Here is a 26,923-nt window from a genome sequence, read left to right as displayed (position 1 = left end):
AACAGCTAGCAGTGTGCTAGCTGTTAGCAGCATGGATACCGCAGGCTAACAGCTAGCAGCGTGCTAGCTGTTAGCAGCATGGATACAGCAGGCTAACAGCTAGCAGCGTGCTAGCTGTTAGCAGCATGGATACAGCAGGCTAACAGCTAGCAGCGTGCTAGCTGTTAGCAGCATGGATACAGCAGGCTAACAGCTAGCATGGATGCAGCAGGCTAACAGCTAGCAGTGTGCTAGCTGTTAGCAGCATGGATACCGCAGGCTAACAGCTAGCAGCGTGCTAGCTGTTAGCAGCATGGATACAGCAGGCTAACAGCTAGCATGGATACAGCAGGCTAACAGCTAGCAGCGTGCTAAAAGTCTTCTGTTTGTTTCTTTCAGGGTTCGACTGTCGAGATTTCTCAGAAATCGCTCCCGAACATGAACGAGGTGAGTGAGATACAAGTAAACGTGACCTCTGACCCCAACTACAGCTTCTGTGACAGATACTACCTGATTACATTTACTTTAAAAAAGTACAAGGATTACTCTAATTACAGAGGGAAAAAAAACTAATTTTTGTTAAAAAATTAATCTTTGAATTGACCTGTGATTTGCTGAAAATTAGTTAACAATTCTTTTTCTTTACGTGAATCTAAAACAACTTGTTAGAAACTCATCTGACACAATTAATGTTCCTCAGATTTTACTGACGCTCCACAATCTGATGTCAGAGGAGGAAGATGCTCTATAGTCTGATGTCAGAGGAGGAAGATGCTCTATAGTCTGTCAGAGGAGGAAGATGCTCTATAGCCTGATGTCAGAGGAGGAAGATGCTCTATAGTCTGATGTCAGAGGAGGAAGAAGCTCTATAGTCTGATGTCAGAGGAGGAAGATGCTCTATAGTCTGATGAAGAGGAGGAAGATGCTCTATAGTCTGATGTCAGAGGAGGAAGAAGCTCTATAGTCTGATGTCAGAGGAGGAAGATGCTCTATAGTCTGATGTCAGAGGAGGAAGATGCTCTATAGTCTGTCAGATGGGGAAGAAGCTCTATAGTCTGATGTCAGAGGAGGAAGATGCTCTATAGTCTGATGTCAGAGGAGGAAGATGCTCTATAGTCTGATGTCAGAGGAAGATGCTCTATAGTCTGATGTCAGAGGAGGAAGAAGCTCTATAGTCTGATGTCAGGGGAGGAAGATGCTCTATAGTCTGATGAAGAGGAGGAAGATGCTCTATAGTCTGATGTCAGAGGAGGAAGAAGCTCTATAGTCTGATGTCAGAGGAGGAAGATGCTCTATAGTCTGATGTCAGAGGAGGAAGAAGCTCTATAGTCTGATGTCAGGGGAGGAAGATGCTCTATAGTCTGATGAAGAGGAGGAAGATGCTCTATAGTCTGATGTCAGAGGAGGAAGAAGCTCTATAGTCTGATGTCAGAGGAGGAAGATGCTCTATAGTCTGATGTCAGAGGAGGAAGATGCTCTATAGTCTGTCAGAGGAGGAAGAAGCTCTATAGTCTGATGTCAGAGGAGGAAGATGCTCTATAGTCTGATGTCAGAGGAGGAAGATGCTCTATAGTCTGATGTCAGAGGAGGAAGATGCTATAGTCTGATGTCAGAGGACGAAGATGCTCTATAGTCTGATGTCAGAGGAGGAAGACGCTCTATAGTCGGATGTCAGAGGAGGAAGATGCTCTATGGTCTGATGTCAGAGGAGGAAGATACTCTATAGTCTGATGTCAGAGGAGGAAGATGCTCTATAGTCTGATGTCAGAGGAGGAAGATGCTCTATAGTCTGTCAGAGGAGGAAGATGCTCTATAGTCTGATGTCAGAGGAGGAAGATGCTCTATAGTCTGATGTCAGAGGAGGAAGATGCTCTATAGTCTGTCAGAGGAGGAGAAGAAGCTCTATAGTCTGATGTCAGAGGAGGAAGATGCTCTATAGTCTGATGAAGAGGAGGAAGATGCTCTATAGTCTGATGTCAGAGGAGGAAGAAGCTCTATAGTCTGATGTCAGAGGAGGAAGATGCTCTATAGTCTGATGTCAGAGGAGGAAGATGCTCTATAGTCTGTCAGAGGAGGAAGAAGCTCTATAGTCTGATGTCAGAGGAAGAAGATGCTCTATAGTCTGATGTCAGAGGAGGAAGATGCTCTATAGTCTGATGTCAGAGGAGGAAGATGCTCTATAGTCTGATGTCAGAGGAGGAAGATGCTCTATAGTCTGTCAGAGGAGGAAGAAGCTCTATAGTCTGTCAGAGGAGGAAGAAGCTCTATAGTCTGATGTCAGAGGAGGAAGATGCTCTATAGTCTGATGTCAGAGGAGGAGATGCTCTATAGTCTGTCAGAGGAGGAAGATGCTCTATAGTCTGATGTCAGAGGAGGAAGATGCTCTATAGTCTGATGTCAGAGGACGAAGATGCTCTATAGTCTATCAGAGGAGGAAGATGCTCCATAGTCTGATGTCAGAGGACAAAGATGCTCTATAGTCTATCAGAGGAGGAAGATGCTCTATAGTCTGATGTCAGAGGAGGAAGATGCTCTATAGTCTGATGTCAGAGGACGAAGATGCTCTATAGTCTGATGTCAGAGGAGGAAGACGCTCTATAGTCTGATGTCAGAGGAGGAAGATGCTCTATAGTCTGATGTCAGAGGAGGAAGATGCTCTATAGTCTGATGTCAGAGGAGGAAGATGCTCTATAGCCTGATGTCAGAGGAGGAAGATGCTCTAATGGGACCTGCTTCTGATTCTTCAGATGAAACCGTCTCTTTTCAGAACTCCAGATGTTTGTTTTTGACTTGCTAAGGCTAATTGCTACGTTAGCTAGCTGCGAGGTTCCTGCCGTGTTGTGCTGTGTGTTGTGAACCCTTCAGAGGCGACTGAGACCCTCAGAGCAGGAAGGAGCTGCCACAGGCCTCTCATCCCCACCGCTGTCAGGCTGTACAGTTCTACTGTGTAGAATATGAGCAGTAATCCTGGACATTATAATATCCTGAAACCCCCCCTTAAGAAATTCTGCGACACTTTATCATCCATTCACTCCGCTAAAACATATTGTACATATTATATATCATACTGTATGATTATGTATTGCATTATATTGCATATTGTATTGTATATATTGTATATTATATATTTCCTGTTATATTTTTAAGATTCCGGTTGTACATACAGTCAGATCTTCATTGTCTTTAGCTTCTATTATCAATCCTACTATGATTTGCACTGTTACTTGTTAATTATTGCACCATTCATTAGTTTTGCACCCTGCTGTGGGTTCTCTCAGCCATACACCTGCACGTTTCTCCACTGTGAGATTAATAAAGTCTTCTATTCTAGAATAGAATAGAAGACTTTATTAAATAGAATGCTCTATTTGGGGCAGCTGTGGTTCAGTGGGGAGAGCAGTCGTCTGACAATCGGGAGGTTGTTAGTTCGACTCTCGTTCCCCCTGTCTGCATGTCGAAGTGTCCTTGGGCAAGACATCGAACCCTGAATGGCCCCCGGTGGATGGACTGAGCGCCTTGCATGGCGGCTGCCTCCACCGGTGTGTGAATGAATGGGTGAATGTGATCCTGCAGTGTAAAGCGCTATATAAGTGTAGTCCGTTTACCATTCTATATTTATTGCTAAATGTGCAAAATAACATCAAACAGCTGCTGTCTCTTTCTTTAACATGTTCTTTTTTTATTTTCAACTAAAAAAGTGCAAAATCAAAACTGGAAAAACTTCTGGACAAAAAACCGTTTCTAAACTGAAAACACTCCACAGTCTGCAGCAGCAGACACACATCGATGAACTAAACATGATTTATCCGCTATGGAAACGGCACAAACTGACATGTCTCTGGAAGCCGCGCTGCTGTTTAATGTCTGATGTACTTCTTCCCGTGCCTCTGTGACCAACTGACTCCGGCCAATGAGCTGCCGCAGCCGAGGAGCGGTTTTTTTGACCAATGAGATCAGAGTGATTCTGTGTTGTCGAGCCATGTCTGTCAGCTCATTGGTCACAGAACGTCAGAGAGCCGCTGAGCAATTTACCGTAAGTTTTCATAAAAAAGCGCGAGTTCCGCTGCTCACGTTTCCACTCTCACAAAAATACAGAACAAAGAGCGTTCCCTTCAGTCAGTACGGAACGCACACTGTAGTCCAAATACGGAACCATTCCGTTTGTCAAGGAACGGTTGGCAACTCTAGTGTGTGTGTGTGTGTGTGTGTGTGTGTGTGTGTGTGTGTGCTTGTGTGTGTGTGTGTGTGCTTGTGTGTGTGCATGTTGTGTGTGTGTGTGTGCATGTGCTTGTGTGTGTGTTGTGTTGTGTGTGTGTTTGTGTTTGTGTTGTATGTGGTGTGTATTTATGTGTGTGTGCGTGTGTGCATGTTTGTGTGTGTGTTTGTCTGTGTGCGCGTGTGTGTGGTGTGTGGTGTGTGTGTGTGTGCGTGTGTGTGTGTGTGTGTGTGTGTGTGTTTGTCTGTGTGTGTGTGTGTGTGTGTGTGTGGTCTGAATCAACCAGTTCACTCTAAAGACCCCTGAGGCCTTTACAACCTTCCAGTCTGGTTCATGACTCCAAACCGCATCCTGGGTCAGACCGGACTGCCGACCGGACCGCCGACTGGACCGCTGTCCACAGGACATCACGGACGCCCTCAAGCCAGAGGGGACAAACAGGAAGACATTTCTGTTTCCAGAGTGCTTCAAGGCCCCTCAGTGGGACCAGATGAGGTGACAGACCTTGAGGAGGACTGTGGAGACGGGTCGGTTCCAGACCTCGGGGGGCCGGCGGAAGCAGGACTGAGTCTGGAGTAGAACCATCCAGAGCCACCGTGCACAGGCGTGTGCAGGACATGGGCTACAGGTCCGCATTCCCCAGGTCAAGACACTTCAGAACCAGAACCAGTGGCAGAGGCCTCAGGCTGACTGCCGGGCCTCCAGAACCCCTCAGAACCCTCGGCAGGGCCTCAGGCTGACTGCCTCCAGGCTGCACTGAAGCATGACTTCTGCTGAAGGACTCCCACCGAGTACCGAGCATCAGTGAACAGAATTATTTGAAGGTTGACTTTTATATTAAAAACACTTTTCTTTTATTGGTCGGATGGATTATGCTATTTTTTTGAGATAGGGATTTTTGATTTTTCTTCACTTTTTGGCCAAGATCATCAACATTGAAACAATAAAAGGCTTGAACTACTGTCTGGGCCCGAATATAAGACGATGTGTGTTTTTCCAGGAACGGTTTTCTCTAAAACGGGGTGGTGCTCTGATGGAGGACTGGATGGAGCCAGAGTCCCGGGGAGCTGGACTGCCTCTGCTCCATGCAGTGGCTCCGCCCCCCGTTAGGGGAGCTAGTATGGAGATAATTTTTTGTTTTATTATTCAATCAATCAAAAAAGGTTTTGCAAACAAAAAGAGAGTTGAGACCAAAAAACATAAAGTTGCAATCAAAAAATAAAAGTTCAATCAAATAGAATAAAATGAGAACAAAATTATTTAAGTGGCAACCCCACCAAATTTTTTTTGACATCAAAACAGAAAAAAACTTTGGTTTTGAATTGTGAAGTTTTGCTTGCAAGCTCAAAAGTTTTGGTTTTGAATTAAAAAGTTTTGGTTGCAAATTCAAAAGTTTTGGTTACGAATCCAAAAGTTTTGGTTGCGAATCTGACTGAACCCAATGGGCGGGGCCAACACTAGTGGAAGAGAGAAGAGCTCCTATTGGTCGCTTTGACCTCGCTCCTCCACCGCCTGTCTCCGCGCTGTTGCTGCTGCTTCCGCATTGGTAAAGGCCAGTAGACATTACAGGATTATTGGCAGTTATCCATGCCCGAACCATGGGCCGAATTTTGTCCCGGTTTTCTCCTCCCGAATGATGCCAAAGGTCTGATTGTCAGGAGTATGTAAATGAGTTCGGGTCCGATCTTCCTGTAGTGTGCGGTGTGTTCCGAGAGGTTTTTTTTTTTTTTTTCCAATCGGAGCCGCTCGGGAGGCATTGGAAGCCGAGATCGTAGATAATGAACATGTTTAATATTTCCGATCGCAAATCCTGTGGTGTGCGGTGCCCTGCTAGACGATCAGCTCAGAGCCGACCTGTCCACAAATAAAGCTCCCTGATGGCCGAACAGTTCCGTTTTACTGAGGTGTTGAAAAAAAAATCCCCTCTCAGCTGTCAGAGCTGGAGACATGAATATATGTCTTTGAAATATATTCACTATATGACAGTGAAACAGAAAAGCTCAGTAGTGCAGAAAACGAGAGGTTATTCCTCAATAACTGTTCGCTCCTGGATGAACTGTATTTCATTCAGACCCAAACCCAGATCTGGTTACTCATCTGCATCTCGCCAGTCCTGCAATAATCCCAATCAATTCATCTCCATTATTAACCATCACGAAAGAATTGCAAAAACAACTTTCTGAGGACTTGGACGTATAATGAAACTTTTTCCTAATCAATGCATTTTAATTCTGGTCTAAACCATTCAATCTGGGGACAAAAAATGATGATTTTTTTAAAAGTAGCTTGTCCGTCACAGATTGCGATAACTTATTTCTATACTGTTTCTCTCTGGAGTGAAACGTAAAAAAAAGAAATAAACACATATGAATGAGCTAAATTATTATCAAATACGGGGTAAATGATAAGAAAATGATGTCAAACTACGTATGTTCCCCTCGTCTATACTAGAACATTTAAACTTTCTGACAGTAACACTCCGTGCTGCGCGCGCACGGGGGGGGGGGGGGGGGGTGCTCTGAAAGAACGGAGCCGATATGAATGAATGACGTGAGGGAATAAGCTCTCCGCTTATTATTAATAGTGGAGATGAATGTAAACACAGGACTAAGGGAAAACGCTCAAAATCAAGTTTGACTCCGCGAGATTTTGAAGAGCGAGGAGCCGATTCTCTAATGAAGAATCTTCTAGTGTGTTCCACAGGACACCACACGCTAGAAGATCAGGAGAGGAAGATCTGGTGCGATCTGTCCTCTGTTGTCTTCCAGTGTGGTCTCTGAATCGGGGAAGATTGAAAAAAGCCTGCAATATCTACTGGCCTTTACCGAATGCGGAAGCAGCAGCAACAGCGCGGAGACAGGCGGTGGAGGAGCGAGGTCAAAGCGACCAATAGGAGCTCTTCTCTCTTCCACTAGTGTTGGCCCCGCCCATTGGGTTCAGTCAGATTCGCAACCAAAACTTTTGGATTCGTAACCAAAACTTTTGAATTTGCAACCAAAACTTTTTAATTCAAACCAAAACTTTTGAGCTTGCAAGCAAAACTTCACAATTCAAAACCAAAGTTTTTTTCTGTTTTGATGTCAAAAAAATTTGGTGGGGTTGCCACTTAAATAATTTTGTTCTCAGATTTATATTTGATTGAACTTTTATTTTTTGATTGCAACTTTATGTTTTTTGGTCTCAACTCTCTTTTTGTTTGCAAAACCTTTTTTGATTGATTGAATAATAAAGACACAAAATTATCTCCATAAGCTAGTGAGCTGGACAGAGTGTCAGCCTGCAGCAGTGAGAGAAGAAGACTGAGCAGTGTGGCTGCTGTTGGTTTTCTGAGCTTCATTTCAAACAGCATCCAGAATACCTGCCTGTCAGTACTCGAGTATACTTAGCTGATGTTCAGGATGGAGGGGAAACCGATACTTGTGAGTTTGTCAGTTTGTTTTGAAGTTTCAACGCAGATGCTAATTCCGTTAGCATGTCAATGGCGTTTCCATTAATAATTAGCATTGAGCTAGCGGCTCTGATTTTAAATACTGACTGGTTTAGTTTTCAGACAGTGATGTGTGTTGTGGTCCATCTTGTGTGTTTGTTCACTTCTGTGTTTATCTGGTTGGTTTCAGTTTTACAGCCTTCAGGAGAAAGTAATAAAAGCTCAGAGCAGCTGAAACCTGCTGCTTTCTCTCTGAAGAACTGTTCTCTACAGGCCAGACTGAACCCAGCATCCAGGAGGCTGAATTATCATGTTCATGAAGCTGAACAGAACTGGAGTTTGATGGTTATAAAGTTATTTACATCATTAATGCAGTTTTTGAACCTTTGAGGTTCTTAATTGTTGCTTATTATAAGAAATAGAATATTTTTTATTAATAACTGCAGTAATATTTTTTTTATCTTGAATCAGGTGAAATGTTTTCTCTCTTGTGAGTTTTTGAGTTGAATGATTGTACAATCAGAGGTTCTCTTATGAGTGACCTTATTGTCTTCAACATACTTTATTTTCATAAAATGATATTTGAAAAATAGTCGTCTTATAATCAGAGTCGTCTTACGTTCGGGCCGATACGGTAGTTCAGTGTGTGTAATGAATCTAACATGTATGACAGTCTAATGTTCATCAGTACATCACAGAAAATACTGCACTTTGTCACAAGATGCTAATTTCTTGTGAAGGACCTGTATATCACTGTGTAAATTAAACCCCTCCACGTAACGGTGTATATCGTGGTAACGGTGTATATCATGGTAGCGGTGTATATCGTGGTAGCGGTGTATATCGTGGTAACGGTGTTTATTGTGGTAACGGTGTATATCGTGGTAGCGGTGTATACGTGGTAGCGGTGTTTATCGTGGTAGCGGTGTATATCGTGGTAACGGTGTATATCGTGGTAACAGTGTTTATTGTGGTAATGGTGTATATCGTGGTAGCCGTGTATATCGTGGTAGCGGTGTTTATCGTGGTAGCGGTGTATATCGTGGTAACGGTGTATATCGTGGTAACAGTGTTTATCGTGGTAGCGGTGTATATCGTGGTAGCGGTGTATATCGTGTAGCGGTGTTTATCGTGGTAGCGGTGTTTATCGTGGTAGCGGTGTATATCGTGGTAGCGGTGTTTATCGTGGTAGCGGTGTTTATCGTGGTAGCGGTGTATATCGTGGTAGCGGTGTTTATCGTGGTAACAGTGTTTATCGTGGTAGCGGTGTTTATCGTGGTAACAGTGTTTATCGTGGTAGCGGTGTTTATCGTGGTAGCGGTGTTTATCGTGGTAACATTGTATATTGTGGTAACTCTGATATCTCCGATCTCATCACCAAGTCCAAGCCCTTAACCTGGCAGCTGGACCCCCTCCCACAGTCCTGGTCAGATCCTGCCCCCCCTCTCTGCTCCCCTCATATCAGCCATCATCCACTCCTCGCTGTCCTCTGGAACTGTCCCCGCTCTCTTTAAATCTGCAGCCGTCAGCCCCGTCCCGAAGAAACCTGGTTCAGATCCCAACACCTTCAATAAGCTCCGCCCCATTTCTCACCTTCCCTTCAACTCCAAAATCCTTGAGAAAATTGTCGCCTCTCAACTCCACTCCCATCTCACCCACAACAGTCTTTACCAGTCTTTACAACAGTCTTTACGCATTAATGTTTCACGCTGTGAAACATTAATGCAAAATTACGAGATTGAGCATTTTTTGCGAAGATTGCTAAGACGGAACTACTTACTAAACATGGCGTCTGGGCGTAGTGATTTCAAAAGAAAAAGTAGTTCCCAGTATTTGCTTCAATGTCGTAACGCTACAATTTTATTTGTTGGTGTTCCACAGCGTAGTGAATGTGTGGATTATAACGTGTCCACCAAAGTGTTTTGGGGTTGTTGGATTGTGTATTTAACGAGTTTGACGAGGGAAGCAGCTGTACCGTCCACTTCCATTATGTCCGCCGTGAAGCTCTCCTCAGACCCACCGCTGAATAAACAACAGCTCACCCTCACGAAAAAAGTAAGTAGGCTGTTCTAAAGACTACCGAATTACCCTAGATGGGCCAATTTGCCAAAATGTTGAAGTATCGCTTTAAAGATCACAGACGACCTCCTCATGGCTGCTGACTCTGGTCTCATCTCCATCCTCATCCTCCTCCATCTGAGGCGGCCTTCCACACCATCTCTCACCCCATCCTGCTCAATAGACTCCTCCATCGGCATCACTCATCCCCGTTTCTCTGGTTTCTCTCCTCCATCACTGGAGCTCTCAGTTCATCAGCTCAAGTCCTTCACCACTCAGCCCTCCCCCGTCACTTCTGGCGTGCCCCAGGGCTCTGTCCTGGGGCCCCTCCTCTTCATCATTTACCTTCTTCCCCTCTGCAGTATTTCCGTAAACATGGTATTAACTTTCATTGCTACGCGGACGACACCCAGCTCTCTCTCTCTAAACCTGACTCCACTCGCCCCTCCTCCCTCACCCTCTGCATCTCTGGATCAAATCCTGGTTCACCTCAAACTTCCTGAAATTGAACAGTGATAAAATGGAACTTCTTGTTGGCACAGATCTGACAGGTTTTCCCTCACCATCGACAGCTCCTCAGTGTCCCCTCCACTCAGGTCAGAGTCTGGGTGTCGTCCTCCACAGCTCACTTTCCTTCCACTCCCACATTAATAACATCACTCGTTCTGCATACTTCCACCTACGCAATAAACCGTCTCCGTCCCTCTCTCCCCCTCTCTCGCCCCTCTCACCCCTCTCTCTCCCCTCAGACCACTGCCATCCTGGTCCACAGCCTCGTCACCTCCCGCCTTGACTGCTGCAACTCACTCCTCTTTGGTGTCCCCCACAAATCCCTCCATCAGCTCCACCTGGTCCAGAACTCAGCAGCTCCATCATCACCAAAACCCCTTCCTCTCACCACATCACCCCCGTCCTCCAGCAGCTCCCCTGGCTCCCGGTCAAAATCTGGATCATCTTCAAAATACTTCTGTTTACATTTAAAGCCATCCACAACCTTGCCCCCCTATCTGTCTGATCTCCTTCACGTTGCCCCCCCCCCCGACGTTCCCTCAGGTCTTCCTCCTCTCTCCACCTCTGTGTGGCCTCCGCCCTCAGCTCCATGGAGAGCAGAGCTTTCAGCCGCTCGGCCTCCACTCTGGAACTCTCTCCTCCAGACATCCGCAACTCTGACTCTCTGCCTCATTTCAAATCCAGACTCAAAACCCACCTGTTTCAATCTGCCCATCAGCTGTAATTTCACTCTTTCTTTTGTGTTCATTGTCTGTTGGTTCCTTTTGTGTTTTGTTCTCAATTCGATTGTAAAGCCTCCTTGAGTATCGAGAAAGGCGCTGTGAAATTCAATGTATTATTATTATTATTATTATTATTATTATTATTATTAACAGTGTATATCGTGGTAACAGTGTATATCGTGGTAACGGTGTATATTGTGGTAATGGTGTATATCGTGGTAGTGGTGTTTATAGTGGTGATGGTGTATATCGTGGTAGCGGTGTATCGTGGTAACGGTGTTTATCTGGTAGCGGTGTATCGTGGTAGCGGTGTATATCGTGGTAATGTGTATATCATAGTAACACTGTATATCGTGGTAACGGTGTATATCGTGGTAGCGGTGTTTGTCATGGTAATGGTGTATATCGTGGTAGCGGTGTATATCGTGGTAACGGTGTATGTCGTGGTAGTGGTGTATATCGTAATGGTGTATATCATGGTCACGGTGTACATCGTGGTAGCGGTGTTTATCGTGGCAATGTGTATATCTTGGTAGCGGTGTATATCATGGTAACGGTGTTTGTCATGGTAATGGTGTATATCGTGGTAGCAGTGTATATCGTGGTAACGGTGTATGTCGTGGTAGCGGTGTATATCATGGTAGCGGTGCATATTGTGGTAACGGTGTATATCGTGGTAACAGTGTATATCGTGGTAACGGTGTATATCGTGGTAACGGTGCATATCGTGGTAACGGTGTATATCACGGTGTAAATGTTTCAGTGTAAAACCTGTAATGATGTGTTCCTGAATGGGTTTGTAGTTTAATTCACCTGCATTTATACTTTATGCCACTAGGTGTGCTGTTTGCTGTTTATGAACTGTATGTCGATGCAAGAAACTGTCTGTTCTATCTCCTTCTCCTTCTGTCCCCTCACCCCAACCGGAACAGCAGAAAGCCGCCCCTCGGAGGCTGGTTCTGCAGGGTTCTCCTCCTCTGAGCCTGGTTCTGCAGGGTTCTCCTCCTCTGAGCCTGGTTCTGCAGGGTTTCCTCCTCTGAGCCTAGTTCTGCAGGGTTTTCCTCTGTGCCTGGTTCTGCAGGGTTCTCCTTTGAGCCTGGTTCTGAAGGGTTCTCCTTTGAGCCTGGTTCTGCAGGGTTCTCCTCCTCTAAGCCTGGTTATGCAGGTTCTCCTCCTCTGAGTCTGGTTCTGCAGGGTTCTCCTTTGAGCCTGGTTCTGAAGGGTTCTCCTTTGAGCCTGGTTCTGCAGGGTTCTCCTCCTCTAAGCCTGGTTATGCAGGTTCTCCTCCTCTGTGGCTGGTTCTGCAGGGTTCTCCTTTGAGCCTGGTTCTGCAGGTTCTCCTCCTCTGTGCCTGGTTCTGCAGGGTTCTCCTTTGAGCCTGGTTCTGCAGGGTTCTCCTCTGAGCCTGGTTCTGCAGGGTTCTCCTCCTCTGAGTCTGGTTCTGCAGGGTTCTTGCTCATGTGGATCTGTTGGGGTTCTCTGTTAAAGTGTCTAGAAACCACCATGTTGTAATTGGCACTTCATAAATAAAGCTGAATTGAATTGAAATTTGCATGGTCAACCTTATTTTGCACAGACACCACAGAAGAAGAAGGGCCCTGAAGCCAGCCTCTCTCTGTGGCTGTGTCCAAATGTCCACAATAGGGCATTAACGACTTCAGTTTTTTTCAAGTCTACTTATCCATCAATAAAGTCGAAGTCGAGTCGTCAAGTCGTGATGGCATCGTCATATTGACGTGGGGAACAACATGACACACAGCTGTCCAGCAACGAGCAACCTGCATTAAAATTCACTGCAACGAGCCCCCCGCACCCACTTGGTTTGCCGTGCAGGCTGCGTATTCGCCCCTTCCCTCGGCTTACCGCACCACCGTCCGGGCACCTGATACCCTGACTGGTGGCACCACAGTGGAGCAGTGAGGAGTGTCCCTGGTGGACTGGGTTTTTCCATCGTGGTGCTGCCCGGCTGCCAGCTTCCCTCGGCTTACCGCGCTAGCATCTCCTACTCCGGGCGCCCGGTCCTCCGAGGGCTCAGCTGCAGTTGCCGTGCAGGCGTCTTCCTTCAGCTTCTGCGCTGCCAGTATTCTGACCGGCTGCGTGCGCGCGGCAGTGCGGTCAGGCAGGAGGAGAGAGAGCAGCCGTCTGGTGGCCGCTCTCTCTGCTGGTCGTGGATGGTGTCTGGTTTGGTTGTGCAGGCGGCGTGCGCCCCCTTCCTTCAACCTCCATGGACATGTGATATGAGGTGGGAGAGCCGCATGTTTGGCGATGGACGGCTCTCACCGCGGTGTTGCCCGGGGAGGCCCCCCCTACAGGCGGATGTTCGCCATGACCGCTCTTGGTCCTGTTCACCTCAGGGAGGCGCTGTTGTACAACCTGTGCATGGCCAGTGGCTACAGGCCCTGGGCGCAGCGGGCCGGCTGGCTGGCGCTGGTCTCTTCTGCTGCTGGGGGTGGCTGGGAAGCCCCCCGCCCCCCCTTCTGGGGGTCGGGGGTGTACTCTGGCTGCTGTGCCTGGCGCGGCTGCGGCCGGCCTGCAGCATACGCCAGATGTGGGGCCGGCTGTAGCGTCCCTCAGCTGCTCACGCTGCCATTGTTCTGGCCTATTGCTCGCCCCCGCCCTGGCTGTCGGGTGGCGCGGTGGCAGACGGTGGGAGGAGCCGTCGAGCTTCCCTTCCTGGATGGCCTGGTGTTCTGCGTTGCTTCGCGGGCGGCATACGGCCCCTTCCCCGCAGTTTCCCCCCTTCACTATTGTTGGAGGGTGTGCGATTCACGCCCCCGCTGCTGTTGGGTGGTGCCACTTTGGAGGCTGTGAAGGAGGGAGCTGCTGGGCGGCCGTTCCCTCTCCTCGACGTGGCCTTAGCTGGGACCCTGGCTTAGGGGTGTGCGATATGACGATATAAGATCGTTAAGGATTATAACGTCAGGATGATCTCTTAAATCAGAAAGATCGTTAAACCATCTATAGGGCACGTTCTCCTCCTTTTTTCACCTATATATAATATTTTTGGAGTGATGATGTTACCTGAAAGCTTCAGATAATTAGCTAAATATTCCCTCTAGCTCAGTTCTCCCATACATGATAGATACATGCGGAGCAACATTGATTTAAAAAAAAAAAAAAAAAAAAAAAAAACGCAGCCACAGCCAGCGTTCAGGACGCAAAGGCAGCTAACAGCGAGCGGAGTGCTGTGGAGCTTCTCTACCTGGAGCTGCTGCGGGTGGAGGCTGGGTGGAGGCTGGGTGGAGGCTGGGTCAGGCAGAGCTGGGTTACAGCAGCAGTACAGGATCTACAAGAGACCAGCCGCCATAAAAAACACCCCAACAAGCTGGAGGGAGAGACGCTGAAGCTAGCGCCGAGGCTAACGCTAGCTAGCGAGCTACCGCGCAGTTCACAAGCTAGCATGAGGGATTTTATATACAACAAATCACAGAAATGTGAAAAGACACTTAGTGAACATACCATCAAGTTAACAGCTGAAACGAACCTTTAGTCTGATAACTAGTGGAACGTCTTTGGTTTAATGGGATGATGAGGGGCTGTGTTTCAATGGAGACAGAGCCCTCTAGTGGTCATATAGCGCAACTATTAAAACTAGATCCCATTAAAACTGCTAAAAAGCTATTTGATGTCTTTAGTTTTTTGTGTTACAAAAGTGTACTTTATTGTTCATTATCTTTTACCTCATTTTTAAAAGGAGATCAAAGCTTAGATCTCTGAACAAAAAATAGTTCTCAAGCAGCTGTATTATTCACTCAGGTTATAGATATAAAAGTTAAATTGTTTTTGTTCTAAATTGTTGTCCTTTAAGAGGTAACCAGCTAAGTTTGCATTTTTATTGACCCTTTTTAATAATCTATTTGGTGTGTTTAGTTTTTGTGTTACAAAAGTGCACTCTATTGCTGTTCATTACTTTTTATGTTTGGGTTCATTGCACATTTCGATTAGAAAAAAACCTGTACTATTTAAATTAAAGCCAGTTTCTTTAGCTTAAATTGTCTGTTTTTTCTTTAGGGTTTTACATGTTTAAATACATTTATACATTTTATGTGTTTAACATTGGGGAAAAAAATGGTCAAATTTGCAAATTAGTCTAGAAAAATCAATATAAAAAGAATCGTGATAAAATCGTGATCGTGATATTAATTTTAAAAAATCGTGATATGACATTTTTGCCATGTCGCCCACCCCTACCCTGGCTGGTGGTTAGCGTTTGCTGTGCAGGCGGCGTGGGCTGCCTTCCCTCAGCTTACTGCATCGTTGTGGTCCTGTTGCCTTCTGGGTGCTGTGTGCACACCCCGCCTCGCCCCTGGTGGTGGAACCATTGGCGAGGGTGTGACTCTGCCGGCTTGCTGGCCGGTGATTGAGGCTGACTGTGCAGGTGACACACTCCTCCCTCTGCTTCTGGTGTGCTGCCGTTTTCTGGCCGGGTACGGCGTCGCTGCCCGGCTGTCCCCTCTCTCACGTACGCCCTCGGCTGGCTTTCATGTTCTTGATCACACGGCGTCCACTGTGCGGGCGGCGTCCGCCCCTCCCCCAGCTTGTCTCACTGCTGTGGTATCGACTTGTTGCGTGCACCCACCGTTCCCGGCGGGTGGCACCGCGAGGCGGGCAGACGGTGCAGGCGGCTGCTAGGCACTCCGCCTGGGTCGGCTCTGTGAGCTGTTAGCCCGGTGATTTGCGCTGCACCCTCGCTCTGGTGGATGGCGCTGCTGTGGGGGCTGGAGGAGGGGGCTGCTGAGAGCCGGTCCCCCTCCTGGACGGAGCTCTGTTCGTGCGCGCCTCGCTTGGCTTGTTGGCATGATCTTTGCTGATTGTGTGAGGACTAGCGTTGGCTGGCTCTCGGTTATGGGCCGCCTGTGTTGTCCCCTGTGGTAGGACCCCGCGGTGGCGGTCGCCACGCGATGAGTGTTGGTTTGGGCGCTGAGTGGATGCGCTCTTGTGTTCTTCCGGCTTATTGGTGCCTGCTTTGGAGCAGGGCGCCTCTGGCGAGGGGGCAGGAGGGACCGGGCACTGCCGTGCCACCGTTCCCTCCCCTGAGTGTAGTGCAGCTGCCCCTTGTTGTCCTTGCCGTCGTGCGCCGGCTGTGTAGGCGGCGTATCCCCCTTCTTCAGCGTATTGCACTGACCTTTCTCCTGACCCTCTGACCGACACTGTGGGGTCGGTTCAGCTGTATCCCCCCTGCCTCATTCCCGGCAGGTGCCGTCCCGGATGTGGCTCCGCTGCTTTGCTGACGTGATGAAGTGGCATCGGCTGTGCGGGTGGCGTGCGCTCCCTTGCTGCACCTTCTTGGCCTGGCCCCGTCTTGTCCTACCGAGCCTGGCCGCGGTGGCGCGGGGGGTCCATCCCCCTACTGGGCGTGGCATCGGCCGGGCTTCGTGGGCAGGCCCGTCTGGTGGTGGCAGGCCTCCCAATGGCGTTGTGGACGGTTGGCGTCCTGTCTGGCCGGCCTGCAGGTCGTGTGCCTGCAGGGGCCTCAACGCGCTGATGGACTCCCTCTCCTGTTGGAATCCTCCACCAGGGGGGTGGTGCCTCCATGGGGGAGATGTGCGCTGGGGGGTGCTTAGGAGGTGGCCACTTTCCTCCTAACCCCCCCGAGAGCCGCTGGCCTCTGGGCCACGAGGCGCTCGTGCTCTCTTGGCCACAAGTCCTTCGGGGGACGTTCCCGCCGGCCCCTCTCCTTGGTCGACGCCCATCAGGGTGCTTCAGAGGGGCACCACACACACACACACACACACACACACACAGTGCTGCTGGTGGCCCCTACTGGCCGGCGCGGGCCTGGTTTCCTCTGCTCCGCCGGTTGTTCCGCGGCAGACCGTGGCGCCTTCTGAGCAGGAGGGTTCTGCTGTCTCAGCGCGGCGGCCGGGTGGGACACCCGTCCTCGCCGTCTCCGTCTTGCGCCTGGCGACTGAGGGGCCCGACTCGCTGCTGAACGGCTGTTTGGAGCCTGTCGGGCGAGCCGCCTCGGGTGCTAGGGCGCCCTCTACCGGCAGCTGTAGGATAGTGGTGGAGGTTGGTTGCACGGTGGTGCAACGGCCATGAGGAGGACCCGGTGCCCTGCCCGGTCCCCGTGGTCCTGGACTTTGGCAGTCTTTGAACGTAGCCAGGTCCCCGTCCACCCTGGGGGTGTATGGGGTGGGGGGGGCTCTGAGCCCCCCCCGGAGCCCGCGGGCACCCGCCTCGGATCTACCTCTGGTGCTGGGGAGCTTGTGGCAGCCTCCCTTTGCACGTCTGGCAGCAGCAGAGCTGCAGTAGGTGTTACGTAAGACGGCGTTTATGCTGGCCGTTACCACGTAGCGTGTGGGGGAACTACGCGCTCTGTCTATTCGCCCGGCATGCCTCCGGTGGCGCCCGGATGGGGCGGGCGGTAGGGTAGGGCGGTATCCAAATTTTGATATCGTCATACTGTCTCCACATTTTACCCCGGTATCCGGTATTACCGTGACTAATTAAAAAATACAAGTCGAGGCTCATCACCAACCTGCTGGCTGGTCCCTGCACCGTCCAGAACCTGAACACCAAACACTGATAATGAAAGAACAGCAACTTCCTGCGCAAAAGATCAACAACTTGTATCAGCAACAGCTTAAAAAGTGCAAATACAACAAACAATTAGCATAACCATCCACAGCAGGTTCTGTCCAGAATGCGCCGCAACACATCGATTAATGAAAATCACAACCTGAACAACTCTGAATAACAACAAAGAGCAGCTTCTAAAAAGCTTTACATACAACAAACAATTAAACTACGAGGGGGTACCCAGAAAAACCGGAATTTGGTCAGAAAACAATAATAATACTGAGTTCTGACTTCTGGCCGTCAGATGTGCTGCAGGTAAGCCTCGTGCACATCTGTGGAAAATCTGAGCTCCCAGAGTAACACTGACGCCTGTCAGGCGCTATTTATAGTAACAGTAAGCGGCGGTCTGCGCTTTTTTCCAAAATGGCGACATTAACCGGAAAGCCAGAGCAGCGCGCAAACATTAAATTCTGCTTTTTGCTGGGAAAACAGCAGCAGAAACACTCTGCTTGTTGCAGCAAGCCTACAAGGATGATGCTCTGGGGAAGACTCAGGTCCATGAGTGGTCCGGGGGTCTGAGAAGGGCCAGATGTCGGCGCGTCAGGTCCGCTCAGCCGTGAAAACAACGAGCGCTGCTTCTTGGCTGTCCAGGGTCGCGTCCACAGCGAGTCTGTCCCTCCAGGTCAGACTGTAAATCAGGACTACTACACGAAGTTCTCAGACGCTCCGTGAGGATGTGAGGAGGAAGCAGAGCGTTGTGGCGGAGTGGAGCCGGTTGATCCACCACCACAGAGCGCCAGCGGACACGGCGCTGCGCCTCACGCAGTTTCTGGAGAAGAATGAGATGAATCTCCTCTCCCATCCGCCTGATTCGCCAGATGAAGCCTCCAGTGACTTTTTCTTGTTCCCCAGGTGAAGAAGCAGCTGAAGGGACAGCGGTTTGCAGATGTGGAGGAGGTGACAGAAAATCGCAGCCGGCACAAAACGGCACTTTTACGCACGGGTCTGACGACGCATTGGTGAAGTGGGAGACACGGCTGGAGCGCTGCCTTAATGTGGATGGAGACTATTTTGAAGGCGACAGTGATGTTTTATTTTGAAATGTCAGAAATAAAAAGTTATAATCAAATTCCAGTTTTTTTTGGGTACACCCTCGTAACCTGACATCCAGAGCAGCTGCAGAATGCGCCGCGCACATCAGTTAAATTCAGTCAGCTTCTTATTGCACCATTTACAAACTGCTGGTCAGCACTCCGCTCTCCCTTCTCATTAGCTTGGAACCGAAATACTGCCGGTCCGCTGCAGTCCTGGTCTGCTTTGGGACCAGGTCACTCGGTGCGTGACTCGCCATCTCTCTCTCTCTCTCTCTCTCTCTCTCTCTCTCTCTCTCTCTCTCTCTCGCTCCCACTCTCTCACGTGATGACGTCATGTTCATAAACTTAATCAAAAGTCTCCAAAATTAACCCACTGTGGAAGTAAAACTGAACTTCAACCACATATACGTGCTGCTGGATAAAGAATCATTTTTAGGCAGTGAATAAATTATATTTTATATTTAATCCTATCTTCTATATGAGTGCATTGCAGTTTTTTTCAATGACGGTATTGAAACTAGGGCTGCACAATTAATCGAATTTTGATCATGATCACGATTTTGGCTGCTGCGATTAAATTTAGATTGTCGCGATTTTAAATTGAAAAAACGGGCTCTGTTGCGTGTCAATCAAGCATTTTTTAATCCAACAATCAGCCAACCACCAGGGGCGACCTGAGCCGTGTAGCTCCTGCTGCCTTCAGGGACACTCCGTAAAAGTAGCTGCTGATGGACGCCACTGCGGTGTCTCAGTCAGCTGTTAGCTTAGCTGTTAGCCACCGATGAACTAGCTGGCTTTGAACGATTCCTTCATGCTCAAACATCAGTCGATGGAACGCATCTCAACTTCTGTACCGGTGGAAAGAAGATGTAAACGCTGAGCATCTGGGACTGAACGGGAAAAGCTGTTATTGACGGACAGTTCAGGATGTGAGCAGCGTAGCAGCGGCTTGGAGAGAAAGAGGGAATCATTGTTCTGGTAGGCTTCATTTCTGGGTTTAGCGTGGCTGTTTACTGTTCTCTTGTTGTTTTATCTTCATCTTGTTGTTCAGTGATCATCGTGTTGCTCTCAGGGGTTAGAATGCAGCAAGTGACGGTCGCTCAGCTGTGAGGCGTTCAGGTTCCAAAGTCATAATCCGGCTCTTTTCAGAACAGAGGTCTGGTCAAACGTTTGTAAAAACTCACAGTCGGCGCGTCTATATGTTCGTTTCTAAGGGAAAGCGATCGTTCACAACATTGACATGGTTCTAAATAGTTGTTTAGATTCTAATTAAAACATCTTCAATTATGTGCGCATGCACACCAGACTTCGCTGAAGTGCTGAAGACGCACATCTTCAATTCGACACTTGTTTGTTTAAAAAAAAAAGTGCAATAAAAAGGTATGTTTTACATAACATAATGAATAATCGTGATTGCAATATTGACAAAAATAATCGTGATTATCATTTTGGCCATAATCGTGCAGCCCTAATTGAAACTGATACCGTTGCTTCTGAAAGACACCTCCGGTTTACCTTATTACCTATTCCCGCCCAGCCCTGGCGGAGCTCTTGTGTCCAGTCGGAGCTCTGAGACGCTGCGTGGATGCTGCGGCGGACGTGCCGACATCTGACCGGCCTGCCGTCCACTACGGAGGCCCTGGTTCCAGGCAGCGCCTGTCCCACTGGGCTGTGGATGCCATTTGCCGTTCCTATCCGGCCGCAGGGCGGCCTCTGTCCGAGAGTGCGTTGCCTCTCCACCTGGGCGGTGTCCACGCCGTGGGTCGCCCTGGAGGGGGCGCCCCACGGCGAGCTAGGGGCTGTCGCCGTCGGGACGAAGCCTGACACCTTTTCGGGTCCTACAGGTTGGCCGCTGTGCCTCCGCATCTACTGCGGCTGGTCCTGATCCCTGCAGAGGCTTCTCAGTGGGACTGGTCTCTGGATTCCTCGTGACCAAGTTGGCATTCGTCATTCCAGCGCTTTAAGCTCCGCCTCTGGCGGTCAGTAGGGATGAAATAGAACCGTAGGGACATTCGTAACTTTCGTTAGCGTGTGTGTGTGTGTGTGTGTGTGTGTGTGTCCCACCCGGCCGCCGCGCTGAGACAGCAGAACCCTCCTGCTGAGAAGGCGCCATGGTCTGCCGCGGAACAACCGGTGGAGCAGAGGAAACCAGGCCGGCGCCGGCCAGTAGGGGGCCACCAGCAGCACTGTGTGTGTGTGTGTGTGTGTGTGTGTGTGTGTGTGTGTGTGTGTGTGTGTGTGTGTGTGTGTGTGTGTGTTGGTTAAATGTTGAACCGTCTCGTTTTCTCCCTAAGCTTGGAGGGTTAAAGATTAAAGGTCAGGTTTTATCAGGGTTGTAATGTTTACTATAATGAACTGAACGTTAATCAGGACGCGGTGCAGGAGGTTCTGTTGGCTCTCCCGGCTGACCCCCCCCCCCCCCCCCCCCCCTCCCCAGGCGTGCTGTGGCTCTGCATCGTGGCGGAGAGCCTGTACCTGGCGCTGCTGTTCGCCGGCGGCGCCCTGATGACCCTGGAGCAGTGTCCCTGCTTCAGCCTCATGAACCGGCTCAAGCTCAGCGCCTTCGCCGCCCTGTGCACCGCCCTGTCAGGTGAGCCACGTCCCGCACCGGGTCCCGCACCGGGTCCCGGACCGGGTCCCGAACCAGGCCCCGGACAGGGTGCCAAACCGCGTCCCGAACCGCGTCCCGGACCAGGTCCCGGACCAGGTCCCGGACCGGGTCCCGGACCGGGTCCCGGACAGGGACTCCACCCGGAGCCCCGGAAACCCGGGTTCCAGGGGTTCAAGATGATTCCTGGTCCGGAGGGGATCAGATGTTCTGGAGAAGAACCTGATCTGATCCTCCTGGACCAAAAGAAGAACTGGAATAAAAAACTTCAGACGGGACCATTTCCTCATGCTGGGAGGTCGAAGGTCATGGTGTTCTTTTCCAGATTTCCAGACACCGAGCAGCTCCCCGTCCCCCCAGTCCTCCAGAACCCTCCAGAACCCCCCTGCTCCCCGTCCCCCCAGTCCCCCCAGTCCTCCAGAACCCTCCAGAACCCCCTGCTCCCCGTCCTCCCAGTCCCCCCAGTCCTCCAGAACCCTCAGTTGTCATGGTGACATTTCAGAGAAGGTATGATTTCTCTGTAAGACCAGAGTGTGGAATTCTTCCTCCTCCTCTCTTCCTGGACCAGTTCTGGACCAGTTCTGGACTAGTACTGGACCATGACTGGACTGGGACTGCACTAGGTGGGGCCCAGGAGGGTCCAGCGGGGTCCAGCGGGGCCCAGCGGGGCCCAGCGAGGCCCAGCGGGGTCCAGCAGGGCCCAGCAGGGTCCAGCAGGGCCCAGCAGGGTCCAGCAGGGTCCAGCGGGGCCCAGCGGGGCCCAGCGGGGCCCAGCGGGGCCCAGCGGGCGGCGGTCTGGGCGGAGGGAGGAGCATCGGGGCAGCAGGTCACGGCGGAGAGCGGCTCTCAGGATTTGCTGGTTTGTGGACTAATCGGATTAGAGGCTGCTGTTTGGGGTCGAGCCAGACCACCTCCACCCTCCACCCTCCACCCTCCCCCACCCTTAACCCTCCCTCCTCCTTCCCCCACCGGCCCCCCCCCCCACCGCCCCCCCCCCCACCCGTTGTTGTAGTTAATCCCACGAAAAGCAGCTGCGGATCAGAGAGGCTGCTGCTCTGCTACGGAGTGGGAGGAGTGATAGAGGAGTGATGGAGGAGTGATGGAGGAGTGATGGAGGAGTGATGGAGGAGTGATGGAGGAGTGATAGAGGAGTGATGGAGGAGTGATGGGGAGTGATAGAGGAGTGATAGAGGAGTGATGGAGGAGTGATGGAGGAGTGATGGAGGTGTGATAGAGGAGTGAGTCAGGAGTGATTTAGGAGTGAGGGCGCAGTGAGGGAGGAATGATGGAAGAGTGATAGAGGAGGGATGGAGGAGTGAGGGAGGAATGATGGAAGAGTGATGGAGGAGTGATGTAAGAGTGATAGAGGAGTGAGGGAGGAATGATGGAGGAGTGATGGAAGAGTGAGTAAGGAGTGATGGAGAGTGACGGAGGAGTGATGAAGAAGTGAGGGAAGAGTGATAGAGGAGTGAGGGAGGAGTGATAGAGGAGTGAGGGATGAATGATGTAGGTGAGTGATGGAGGAGTGAGTAAGGAGTGAGGGAGGAATGATGGAAGAGTGACAGAGGAGTGAGTGAGGGAGGAATGATGGAGGAGTGATGGAAGAGTGAGGGAGGAGTGATAGAGGTGTGGGGGAGGAGTGATGGAAGAGTAAGGGCGCAGTGAGGAGGAGTGATGGAGAGTGATGGAAGAGTGATAGTGGAGTGAGGGAGTGATGGAAGAGTGAGAGGAGGAGTGATGGGGGAGTGAGGGAGGAGTGATGGAGGTGTGGAGGAGGAGTGATGGAAGAGTAAGGGCGCAGTGAGGGAGGAGTGATGGAGGAGTGATAGAGGAGTGAGGAGCGATGGAGGAGTGAGGGAGTGGTGGAGGAGTGGGGAGGAGTGAGGGAGTGATGGAAGAGTGATGGAGGAGTGAGCCTGGTGTGAACCTGATGGAACCACGTGGTTCTGCGGTGGTGGAGAACCCGGGGAGATGTGGAGAGCCGGGTTCATCTTTTCTTTCGAGCTTTAATTTGAAGGGTTGAAGCCAGAGAGGCTACTTCCTGTTCTGCTGCTTCCTGTTCTGCTGCTTCCTGTTCTCCTGCTTCCTGTTCTGCTGCTTCCTGTTCTGCTGCTTCCTGTTCTCCTGCTTCCTGTTCTGCTTCAATGATGTACAGAATTACTAGACCGCTCGCTGCTCGGCGGCGCCATGGCAAATCGGCGCTGACTCCCGGTAGTGGCAGAAGCTGTGAGCGCTGTGGAATCCTGGGTAAATACAGACTTCGAGGCTGCTGGTCGTCACTGATGGGACACTATGTGTAATGTTATGGCTCTGACTGTTAGCAGACAGTAAATCTCTGTCCTAGGCACGTTGTCATGGCGACCACAGCACTGTTTAGCCCTCAGACAGGAAAAAACAAAGCATGTTTGTAGTTGACAGGTATTGACTTTCGGTCTCAATAACTCTGAAACAAAACGTCAGTGACACAAAGGGCGCCTGCATCCCGCCGCTGAGAGCTGGACGACAGGCTGCAAGCTCATTTTTAATAAAAGTGTGTGTCTATCAAGCATCAGAAACAATACTGATTTCTGTAAGCAGCCGGTCCTGCTGCGGGGTTAAGGGACCGTCTACAACTTACAAGACGCTGCAACAGTGAAGACAAACACCAAAAAAAAAAAAAAAAAACTAACAAAAAAAAACTAACAAAACAACGTAATACCACCACTGGGATTCACTGCAGCGTCACCATAATCACCACAACCTTCATTTGTCTCCTATCAGATTTATTGGACATGGCGTTTGTCTTCACTGCTGCAGCGTCTTGTAAGTTGTAGACGGTCCCTTAACTGCTGATTGAAATCAATAATGTTTCTGCCAAAACAGAACCAATGCCAAATAAGAAAGTTAATGTTTTAAACAATTTTTCTCCAATTCCGATGATTCAGTTGGACTTTCACAGCTGCTCAGACCCACAGACCTTGGAACAGTTGCTCTTTTCCTCCCACAAAAATGGCGATAAAAAGTTTCTGGAGGAGCAGTTCTTGCAGTCAGAACATGCAGAGTATTTATGTAATAATGCTTTAATGCTCAATAAAGAACTGAACTGAACTGAATACCTTAACAGACACAGAGGTTTTTCAGAGTAAAATGTAAGAAATAAAGTAGTGTAATAAAAAATGAAGTCAATTTAAGCGGGGGTCCATTGAATACAACGGACACTCATTTCTAGAATAATTACAACAGATTGAGTGAAACAGCCAAACAAAGACAAGAAATGGAAAAAATGAAAGCATGAAACACAGTAACTGCAATAAACATTAAAAGTTTATTCACAGTAAATGAAAAAATGTACACAGTGACATATTAATTGCACATTCTGTAGTCGCAGGACACACTTGTCTTTGTGACTTCTGTTTCAGAGGAGATAAATTAAAAAAAAACTCTCCGACAGTTGAACACCGCAACGTTAGCAGCGTTAGCCGTTAGCAGTGTTAGCCGTTAGCAGCATTAGCCGTTAGCAGCGTTAGCAGCGATGCCACACGCTCCCCCCAGCCAAACTTTTTTTCCTGCAGGAAACCCTGCTTCACCTCCTCGAACAGATTCTACTTCATTTACACAGATTCCTGATGACAGAATCAGCCTTGTCAGCAGGTCAGCAGGTCAGAGTGAGACACAGGCGCAGGGGGGTGGAGCCATGCTAACTGGCTCTCCTCAGGAGAACTGGCTCAGCTGCAGTCCCTGAAGAACCCTCCAGTGCTGGTCTGGGTCTCCTGGCTGCTGTTCAACGTATCTCAAGCATCGTGACTTGATTCCAACACAGAAGTTTCCTGCACCTCGCTAAACCACCAAACACTCCGTCACACACCGTGCTGGATCCCACTCAGAATCCGTTCCTGCCACGACTGGAAGTCAGCTGCCGCCTCTCAGGGGGCAGTGAGCGTCTGGTCATTCTATACGTCATTGTTCTGCTGCTTCCTGTTCTGCTGCTTCCTGTTCTGCTGCTTCCTGTTCTCCTGCTTCCTGTTCTCCTGTGTCAGTACCTGATCCGTACCCGGAACACGATCTGTACCAGACGCTTCTGCGCATGTGCCCTCATCATCACGACATGATTTACGGCGAGACAGCTCGTTACGGCAACTCTACTGGGACAAACTTTATTAAGGCGTATGTCCGTTTAAAGTTTAGCAAAATTCCATACTTAAAAAACGATCTGTGTGTCTGTCTAGTTTAGAAAGATAAATTTATCCTATTATCTCACACAGAAATGATCATTTAAACATCTTATATTAAAAATACCATCAAGCTAAACTCTAAATGGTTAAACAAAGCCAGGTAATTTTATTTGTAAAGCCATTTTTACAAATAATTTGTCTGTAATCGCTTTACACAGCATCATAACAACATCCTCTGCCCTTATACCCTCACATTCACTGAGATAAAACTCCCAAGAAAACTCAACCAGGAATGATGGAAGAAAACTCAGTGTGAGCAACAGAGGAGAGCTCCCTCTGCAGGACGGGCAGACGATCAGCAGGTGAGACAGACAAGACAACAGTTTACAACACAGGGAGAACATGCCAAATGAAGACTAAAATATATATTAGCGTCCTCAGTCAGTCTCAGCAATGGAATACATTATGAAAATTATTATTACGCAGTAATTTTTATTTCAAAGTTTGCTTGTGATTAATTTAATACTTATTGACATCACCCACATTGTTTTATCACTTTCTTTATGTGGACAGTGTTATCTGACTAAACCATGGGCTGCACATCTGCTTTTATTAACATTAATTGTGAAAAGGAGCTTTAAAAAGAATGTAATCATAATAGACTGTTGAATCGGAAGGCTTTCACTGTGTGTCACAACACACACTTCAGTTCAGCTAAATGTACCTGTGGTGAATGGAGCCTCTCTGGACAGTGAAGTCTGAGCCTCTACAGTCCTCCTGCAGGCAGTGTCCCGTTCTCCAGGCCTGGTCCCAGGCTCTCCGGGGCCTGGTCCCAGGCTCTCCAGGGCTGGTCCCTGGCTCTCCACACTTTATGACTTTGTACATTATCAGACAGATGTGATGTTACACCAACACAGTTTCAATAGTAAACATCTGACACACAACAGTTGCGTAATTTCATTACATCACATTACACAGACCAGAGAAAAGTCTTGTCGCTGCAGTTATTTTTAATTACATTTGATTACACTCAACTCCAGTGTGCAGAGAACAAATCCACAGACAACAAAACGTAATTTGCATGAATAAGAGAAGGAATTTATTTCAAACATTTAAAAAATGAATTGAAAAACAAAGAACAGAATACAAGCAAAAAAAGGTCTGAAAAGGAGCAAGGAATAAAACTTATTCAATTTCTATGTAATATTATTTAGCAGTGTAGTACTGTAAGGCTGGTTTATCTATGTGCAAACTGTAATCCCATTACTCTGTCTCAGGTTGTGGATAAAGGATGCTGTAGTCAAAATGTTGAAGCTCTGAGTCTTCTTGTACTGAGTCGTGGTCTTTGAGGCCCAGATGCTGGGGAGGGGAAGGGCTCCCACTTGAAGCAGGGCTCCAGGACTCCAGGATTCCAACCAGAGCCAAGCTGTTCCTGGTCTTGGTCTTGTTTAGTCCCACCACAGAAAACACACTGCATCTGCACCGGAGTGGGGCAGGACCAGGACCAGCCCTGTGATGGTGACAAACTTCTGGGACAGGTTTAGCTCCATCATCTATGAAGACTGGACAAAGAACAGAGGGAATCAGCTCTTAAATGTTACTGTTTTCTTGTTTTCCTTTCACTGAATCAGCAAAC

At 49.0% G+C, this 26,923-nt stretch overlaps 1 pseudogene; it reads left to right on the top strand.

Annotated features, from left to right (window-relative positions):
• The window catches only part of LOC115385548 (germ cell-specific gene 1-like protein), a 31,041-nt pseudogene that overhangs the window by 1,554 nt on the left and 2,564 nt on the right, over positions 1-26,923 (top strand).

The sequence above is a fragment of the Salarias fasciatus genome, unplaced genomic scaffold (genome assembly GCF_902148845.1).
Source record: "Salarias fasciatus unplaced genomic scaffold, fSalaFa1.1, whole genome shotgun sequence".
Lineage (NCBI taxonomy): Eukaryota > Metazoa > Chordata > Actinopteri > Blenniiformes > Blenniidae > Salarias > Salarias fasciatus.
The sequence above is the reverse complement of the archived record's forward strand: the minus strand, read 5'-3'. Positions and strand labels throughout refer to the sequence as shown.